General features: G+C 31.3%; 1 pseudogene; it reads left to right on the top strand.

The window, feature by feature from the left end:
- The first annotated feature begins 7,305 nt into the window (after window positions 1-7,305).
- On the top strand, window positions 7,306-8,292 carry LOC110420632 (uncharacterized; annotated as a pseudogene).
- Window positions 8,293-9,656: the final 1,364 nt, after the last annotated feature.

A 9,656-nucleotide genomic window follows, 5' to 3' on the forward strand; every position in this document is an offset into this window, starting at 1 on the left:
TGAATACAACGCAACGCAACGCAACGCAACTCAGCAGTCCCGTTGGACATCAGCGTTGCTAAATTTGCCCAGATTCCACCATTTTAGAGAGACTAAAAAATATTAATCTTAATATAAGATTTGCGGAATAAAAAGGAGTCACTTGTTAAGCATTATATAACAAAGGAGCTAATTTATAAATAAAATAAATAATGGACATGAAAGTTTGACTCTTCCAACCACCAAAAGTTGGATTACACAATTTTTTTCAAGCAGATTCTCTAGGCCCAAAAAGAACACCCAGTCATCCAGTCGGCTTATAATGAACCCACTAAGGGCAGTCTCAAATCTGGTTGAACTAAGGTGAGGCCCAAATGTGGTGTTGCATTTCCAGAGCCCAAATAGTTAGCTGGGCACGCAACTGAACTTTTCCAGGAAGTTGCTGAAAGAGTTCTGGCCCTCAGGTTTCATTGTGTACTAATATTCTATCTGTTAAATACTATGATATTTCCTTATTCAAATCAAAAACCAACAAAATTTTTTATTAATCATTGATTGATCTAAGGAAAAGAAGAAAAAAAAAAACCAGAAACAGATTCCCCACCTGACATTAAGGTCTTGGTCTTTGCTATAATCAAATAGCATATCTCTATAAAACGGGGAATTGTTGGAAATGAGAGGACAAATGTAACCTCGAAACTGTACTCAACCCGCAACTTTACTTAAACAAAAACTAAAGGAGAAAACAAAAAGGAAAGAGAGAAAAGGGTTGATGAACCTCCAGTGGGGTGCACAAGGCTTAAGATTTCCAAGGGGTCCAAGACATTCTATAAAAGTACAATAGAGCCTTAAAAAGTTTGTGCCTGCCCTTTTCTGCAGCTTCCACCAAAGCTTATATTCTGCCCTTTAAAGTTCAAATCCAACTATCTGTTTTAGGCTCTGCTGTGCTGTAATGGAGTTCATAATGCGAATCACGTTTGTGGAAAATTTGATATGTCAACTAGCTGCCCAGCAGTTGATCATGCCAACATATCCCACTGTTACTTCTGCTTTGACTGTTTCCTCTGGAAAAATCCTGTTTTTGGGTTGTCTGGTGCCTGCTGCCTGCTGCATCAGTATATTTTCAGCCGACGTTTTTGACTAAATACACATTAAAAAGTTGGCGTGGAGTTAGGCATTTCCATGAAATTCTGGTTTCTGCTCTTTCCTTTTTTGCTCTTTTTTCATGGTATCTGGCCGTAATCCGTAACCATCTGTGCATTAAATTTAAAACATTTCTCTTGACTATAAAGTGAAGTGCAGCACAATTTCATGAAACTTAGTCGTGCCTACCCACGATCATAAACAGCTTTAAGTCTTTTAGTCTACAGAAAAGAAAAGACTATTTTATATAAGGTTTTTCTATTACTCATTGGTCACTCTGTATTTTTTTTTTCTTTGAGTAGATACATTAAATTATTGGCCACTAATTTGTTATCATCTCAATTTCAATAATTCAAACAATTTGCAACTTTAGAATCAAAACAAAATTAACTTTGTAATTAGTAGCCACACTTTACTCTTGTTAAAAAATTTGAAATCCGCAAAAGTAGGCTTCGAAATACCTATTTTTTTGTCCTCGTAGGAGAATCTCAATGTCTTTTTGTTAAACCTTTTTACCGCATATATATATATATATATATATATAATTATAATTCATATTTTAGTATTGCGCCGCACCGGGCGACAATGATGCGTGACACTTTTTTCATCCTTTAGTCTTTGATGTTGAAATTTCCAGAATTCATAATCGCTCATTAATCTTTTCTAGAAGAGTAATTAAATATTCTCGCTCAATTATAATTATATGTGTATATATATTCTGCTTTCCTCCAATAAAAACCAATGAATAAACTTTGAGGGCGATATTGAAGAGCAGCCACGGTCCTTGAATAAAATCCAGTTGCGTATAGAAAGGGCGGGTGTCATAAAAAGTAAAGTAAAGTAAAGAGTGTCCAGGGCATTCACATCCGGTCCCCCTAAAGGTTTTCCCAAGTCAGTCAAGCGGGTAATTTATGCTACTGTCGACCATATCCATTGATCCAATATTACCTGTTATTCGTTAGAAAAGAAAGGAAATTTTTTTAAATAAATTTATAACTTGAAAAGAAAATTTCAAATAAATTTTCGGAGTGATTGGATTATTGAAATTTAATCTAATTGCTTGGATCAAGATCCAATCTTTATGAAATGTTTCATCTTACGATAATTTTTTTTATTTTTGTTTGATTTAGAAATAAATATTCTCAAATTGTTTTCATTTAAAACGTGTCTTATATATTTTGTTTAATCAGGTAAAATCTTGACTCTTATAGTGATTTTATTGTATTTTGATCAATTATTAAGATATGTGATAGATAATATTTCATTAGACTAATATGTCATATATTAAGTACTTATTTGATTTAATTTTTTTTTAATTTATCTATCTCTTAAAAGTTAAAATCATGTTAAACATGAATTTTAAAAAACTCTTAACAAAAGTAATTTTTTTTAATTGTTTAAAAAATAAAACTTAAAAAAAAAAGAATTTCAGGAAAAGTTTTTATGATAAGTTTTTTGTTAAATATAAAAAAATTTTATTTTTATTTTAAAAATATCTTTATCTGTTAAAAATAATTATAATATTATCTTCTTAAAAAGAAATACTATTTACGATAATTTTAACTAAATTTATAACTTATAAAAAAAATTTACTAAATAATTTTAATTTAATTTTAAAAATTATTATTTTTTATAAGAATTTCATAATAACTTTTAAGTTAAAAAAAAATCAAACCAAACAAACTCTAAGTTAAAAAATTATAAAAAGAATTCTAAACTAAGAAAGGACCGATCATAATTTTCTTTTTTATTTACTTTTTGCTTTTTCCTTCCCAAGCAATCAAGCTATTATCATTTTTAGAAAATTCAAAGAAAAAAAAAAAGACCCAAATATCATATGCACTCCTACACTCCATGAAAGTCAGTTTATCAAAAATTTTCATGTTAATCTCTTCCATCCATCATCATCCTAATCTCCATGATTTCAAAATCACTCACTCACAATTACAAACTTCATCCTAATTATCAAAATTCAAGTTTGAGAAAGAAAAAAAAAAGCCCCCAATTTTGTACAATTTTCACATTATTGAAGTCTTTCCCTCAAAGTTGACACGTGGCATATATTGCTACACTCCATGACATCATTTTCGAATCTGAAAAGGAAACTGAGTAGAACTTCCTGACTGCTTTGTCTGTTTTGACTTAGTAAAACGGGGACAATATATTGCTAATTTCCTCTTCTTTCTTTAAGGCTTAAGCAGCGACCCTGTAAATACGCACACCACACAACGCCATCATCATCGAGCGGACAATTTATTCATTTCAGCCAACAAATGAATAAAATTGCAGAGAAAGTTGGTGCTGTAGTTGGATTTGGAAATTTATATAAAAAAAAAGAAAGAAAAAAGGATTGAATAGAGGAAACGTGACGGACACAAGGTAGGGAAAAGACTAAACTGCGCCGTATATTGACTGCCTTGGAGTTGGAAAATCCTGGAAGTTGAAGTTGCGTGGATGTGGAGTCACGGGCGGAAAACAAAGGTTTATCTGCCACGTTTACTCCTTGTCAGACGGAAAATCCATGCATTCATATCTGCGCCAGTAAAAGATCAGATTGCGTTGACGCATTTGATTAACATTTCCCCTTTCACAAGGGTTTCCGAGCTCTTGTGATCAAATTTCCAGATGGAGAGATCATTGAATTTGGTAAAGAAATTTCATATACAACGAGATTGTTTTCGTCTCTATAATAAAAAAAAATTTATAATCCTACTAGTTTATGATTAATTTAATTATGTCCAATTGTTGGATAAAATAATAATTTTTTTATATTTTGTTTCGTTTAAATTTAAACTTGATGAATTTTAGATTGGAAAAGTATGACAGAGTTTGAGTTTTCCTTTTCTTTTCTTTTGTTTCAAATCAAGGTTATTATTGAATCATGCTTTAGCAAGCGTGACAACGGCACCATACTAACCGAAAAATTTGTTTAGGTGAAGTATCAGTGTTTCTGATTAGTTTTGGAATTATTTGTTATGGAACCCACTGTAGGCATATACACTTTTCGATGTTGACCTTTAGATTTTACTCCATGGAAGGCATAACGCTTAAAAATGGTTTTTGTATTAGTTTCATTTATTTAATTAAAGTTTTTAATTTTTATTTTAAATCAAATAATTTCTTTTATTTAATTAAAATACAATTATTGTTAGATTCAATGTCAATTGTTTATTTTTTACTTAGGCGACATATGATTTGATTAGTGTGAAATTAGAATATTCAAAAAAGTAAAATATCCTAATCTCTTTAAATTTTGATCATAATTTCATATTTATTAATATTAAAAATAAATCATTCATCTTAAAAAAATATCTTTTTCTAGTTTAATCATTAATGTTTTTGTTAGTTTGATAATATGATAATATTTTTAAAATATTTTAATATTTTATTAATTTTTAAAATTATCACTATATAAATTATAATTTTTAATTTTTTTTCTTTTATTCAAAAAATTTTCTTTATTGACCAATCATCCCATGATTGGATCTAGCTGAGAAGCATCAGATCTAGCCAGATAATCAACCTTCCTTTGAGGAGTACTATTGCTGAATCTGGCATTCCACTATTAGATCCGATCGTAAGGTGGTTGATGTAAAAAAGTACTGCTAGCTGGTACGAGAAAGGAAAAGAGTTTAAAAAGAAAAAAAACATTTTAGATATTTCACGTTTAAGTATTAACATTATTTACATGTTTAAGATAAAGTATCTATTTGAAAAATTAATAGACTCACATAAAATTATAGTTAAAATTTAAAAGATCATGATATTTTTATCCTATTCAAAATCATAAGTTGGCAATTGCCAACCATCGTCGAAATTACAAGATAAAATTATTTTTTATCTATCTCCTTCTCCTCTTCCTTTAATGATAATGATTTCCAAAAATTCATTTTTTTCCAAACTTAAAAAAAATAAAGATATAAAAATCTTACATTTTTTGGTTTTTGGAGATATGAAGAAACATGAAAGAGTTTTAAAAAACTACTCTAATTAAAGGAAAAAGAAAAACTTAAAGAATCAAAATATGGTTTTTCTATGATTTTGTGTGATTGTCAATTATGTACTTTAATTTTTTCACATAGTCTTTTTATCGGTCCACATCATATACATACCATAGGCCCACACAAGTAGAAAATACATTGAATCTAACCGCGGTTTGTTTTTTAATTTGAGTTGAAGACTTGTTTTATATATATATATATATATAATTAGAAAAGGGAGATTCGAATTTCACTTTTTTAATAGGAGATTATGTACCAAGCAATGAATTAAATGTTCGGGTGCAAATTGAAGACTCGTTTAATTCAAAATAAAAATTTAAAAATTCTTTTTAATGTAATAAAATGTGAAGAACTTAATTGAATAAACATATATAATATTGATGCTTTTTTAGGTTTTAAACCTCAACACAATATTGAAAAAGAAAATGAGAAATTTTCAAAGAAAAAAAAGAAAAAGAAAATGAGAACCGAAAATGTCATGAGAAATAGAAAACTAGAAATGTAAGAAAAAGAAAAGAACAATATTAATCCATTATTATCTCGTCATTATTTTTTTCTTTTATCAAAGTATAGTTGGTTACCCTAACCTCTCTTGAAAAGTGGTAATCTAAATGCAAACAACAAAATAAAAGGAAATTAATTTGTCTCTTACATTGTCCTCTCTTTTAATTCTATATTTCTCTTACCAATAAAACTCTTATATATATTTTTTAATTAAAAGATAAAGAATTTAAACTTTACTCTCTTTAAATAAAAAATTATACATTGCATAAAACTCTTATATCTTTATACTTCCAAAATATTGTATGGGACCTTGTGGGGTTCAATTGTGAGACAGAAATGAGGAACTGACGTGGCAGCTGGTAGAAAAGCACCCGCCGCTATATATGGAAATTAATACATATGGAGTTAATGCCTTTTATGGCCTTTGTAGTATACATCGGATTAAGCAACAGCGAAGCACGTGACAATTCTAGGAGGGAAGAAAGAAAACAAATTAAGATCAATAATTGTGACGGTTTAACAATTAATAATATTTAATTTTACGGCTTAATTTTCCCTTCAATCATGTGTATGAAACTATCTATCACGGTTTAACAATTAATAATATTTAATTTTACGGCTTAATTTTCCCTTCAATCATGTGTATGAAACTATCTATTTTTAGAGATTTATGCATAATTAAGCAGGAAAATGGAAAGAAGACAAAATCTTGGCATCAAGGTAGCTGTCCTCAACGTTGATGCGTTCATCATTTCTACCACTAGCCCACGCAAGGCATCTAAACGAGCGGTGCTCCACCATCAGCGCCTCCGATCGATATTCTTCCACCAATACTCATTCTAGTAATTAATGGGATGAATAATGACAAGTTTCTTTTACCTTCCACAGAATTATTTTTTTAAATTAAAAAAAAAAGAAAGAAGCAAATTTTATACTAATATTATTATTAAATTAAATTTTTGAATATCAATAATTTTATATTTTGGTTTCATCTTAAAATAAGGAAAAAATATAATAAAATTAAGGATGATATATATATATATATATATTCGTAATTTACCTAATTATTTTTTAAAATTCCACCTCTATCTTATTAAGGCTTAAATTGTCTTATGATTTTATTGAAGCAATGAATTGTAATGCGATGACTATTAAATAAGTACATGTATTAAATTGACTGTAAAAAATTATATTTTAATTTAAAATTTTGAGAATAGGTATTTTTAATATAGTATAAAGATTAATTATATCATTGTAAGTAATGTTTATATGTAGAAAAAATAATAAAAAAATTGCGATACATGAATAAAATACTACAAAGACTCGACCAAATTGTTGATGCTACTTCTGTCATGTGGAAGTGGAACTTACTCCCGAAGCTCACATATGAATATAACAGGAGAGATAGAGAGAGATTTGTTTGAAAAGCTAGAGCCCTTGCCCATGACTCGTTCCTCTTCCGTAAACGAAGTAATTACCCGAGACTCAGGGTTGACTTCTATGATCAATTAACCCCAACATCAAAGAAACATTCAGCGTTTAAATTTCTCAACCCCGGTTTTCCATGTCACTCTCACTTATTCTACACGAAGCTGCACTCTCAGTAACCCCTCTTCAACTTCCCCAAGCACCCCTCCCTCCTCTAAATTTCCGGTTGCCTTTCATTCGATATCTTGTTGTATTCCATGTGCTATAAATCCAAACCCCAAACCAGATTCGTCTTTCTCATTTCCTTTCTCCATCCCATCAAAACAAAAAATCCAACATGTTGGATAACGCCAGTCATCACCAGTTCACTTTGGAGATGACAGTGGTTTCAGCACAGGGTGAAGAACACCTCTTTCTCTCTTCTCCCACCGCTCCGCCCCTTCTTCACCATCACACCTTCCCGCCAACCCATTCAACGGTGATAATGGGCACCACATGTATCAAACGAGGGTCGACGATCAAGTGGAGATGAACCCTACTTGGGGTGACAAGTTCATGTTCCCATAGATGACACCTTCTTTACCAATAGATATTCCTGTGTATATCTCCACTTATTCACCAAAAGACTCATTGCTGGCCAGGCTCAACTGGGTTGGTGCCAGATTCCAGCCGCCGACATAGGTCTCCCACCGGTGGGTTCAGTCAGGCAACTCAGCTACCGGCTGCGGGCTGGGGACGGTACGAGGACTCAGGGGATTGTCAATGTAGCAGTGAAGTTGGAAGGTCCAGCAGTTCCGGCTGCCACTCATGACCAGCTTTCCGACAACACGTGTCAGACTGTGATAGGTATACCGGTGAGGGTAATGCCAGTGTGAGGGAGATGGGTGCTCGTTGGAAAGGCAGAGAATGTGACAAGTGGGGCAGTTGTGGGCAGTGGAGGCGTTGGGCCCAATCGGATGGAGCGGCGGGGCAGGATTATAGGGGATGTATAATGAGATCGAGTGTACTGTATGGATTTTGAATGTTATATAATTGTGGATAGAGGGCATTTAATTGTTTTATCTTAAAGGATGAAAACAAAATATGCTTTGACCCTTTTAAAGTGTGCAATCATTGTTTGTTCTATGATTTTATATTTGTGTTGGTTCCGATTACAAATTAAGGTAGGGTTCTTTTCTTTTTCCCCGAGAGTTGACATGATTGATGACTAGGGTTTGTTCCTCAAAAGTTTTTACCATCTCCATCCAAATATAAAATTTCTTTTCATGAAATTACAAGTGTGATAATTACTTGAATTTGTTTCAAGTAATTGGCCAATGGGAATGAATGATTATATTAATTAGATGAAAATTTGAAATTAAAGGTTCTACCTTTTCTATCAATATATAGTGTTATAGTGATTATATACGGTATGATATTATTAAATAATAATTAAATATAAAAAATTTGATAGTTTTATTCTCTAATTTTACCTTTAAACTTAATATTGAGTTAATTTTTAACACAATCTTTAAGGTCTGAACTCTAATGTTGTTTATGAATTGAAATGTAAGAAATTAATGTAAATACCTCTAAGCTGAATTGAGAAATGTAAATATTTTAGAATGGTTTGGTTCTATATTCCAAGAGATGCTTGGTCTAAACCTTTTTTTCCAAACCAACAATTGGTACCATGAACACCTTTATATAAAAGTATATATTTAATTCTCTATTTCTTCTTTTACATAAAAAAAAGAGTATAAAAAAATGAATCTAAAATCTAATTGGATTTAGAAAAAGGTATTGCCTCATACTAAAAGTTCATTCCATTATTGGAATGACATTAATGGAAGAACAAAAGGAACATGGTATCCCATTGAAGGAAAGAGGGCAGGGAGGGGAGAGGGGGATTTGAGCATTTTTCTATTAAATCTTTGAAATGGTTCATTTTTCTTCTTAAAGACAGTGACGTGACTACTAACTTAAAAAAGAGTTGTGATACATGAATCATCACCCACCTTGTAATCAATATTGGGAGTGTGTTTTCCTTTTACACTAGGAATAATGCACATAACATTTTTCACATTTCACATTACTAGCAATTCCGTGTATACAAGTTTCTAACTAATAAGAAAAAGGGATTGCTGTTATGACAAGTGATTTAATTATTGCTTGCTTGATTGGAATTTTAGGTACAACAATTAGCAATGGAGAACATTAGGTACAGAAAGCTAATAAATTAGGAATCTTTAGCTGGAAGGGGACCATTTTCGTCTAGCTAAGCCATACCAGTTTTCTCTCCACGTATCCATTCATCCGATGCCACATTTCTCTGTTAAAAAGGGTCCATGTATACGCCCCAGTGAAGGCTCCACTATCCATTAAAAACGTACGGATTAATTTCCAACAATATATGTCAATGTGTCAAACCGTCTGAAATGGGGCATCATCAGGTCCTGAGGAAGGATTCACGAAGTTGCATGTAAATCTATACCCTAAATGAACAACAAGATACAATTGCAGTGCTGTATACTGAGAAATATCAGTTCTTTTTATATTATTTGAAGAAGGGCATTCGTCGTGGACCATGCAATTGTTGAAAAATTATTAGTAAATGATTGG

This window comes from Theobroma umbraticum, unplaced genomic scaffold (genome assembly GCF_002168275.2).
Source record: "Theobroma umbraticum cultivar Fairchild unplaced genomic scaffold, ASM216827v3 scaffold_30.0, whole genome shotgun sequence".
In the NCBI taxonomy this organism is placed as follows: domain Eukaryota; kingdom Viridiplantae; phylum Streptophyta; class Magnoliopsida; order Malvales; family Malvaceae; genus Theobroma; species Theobroma umbraticum.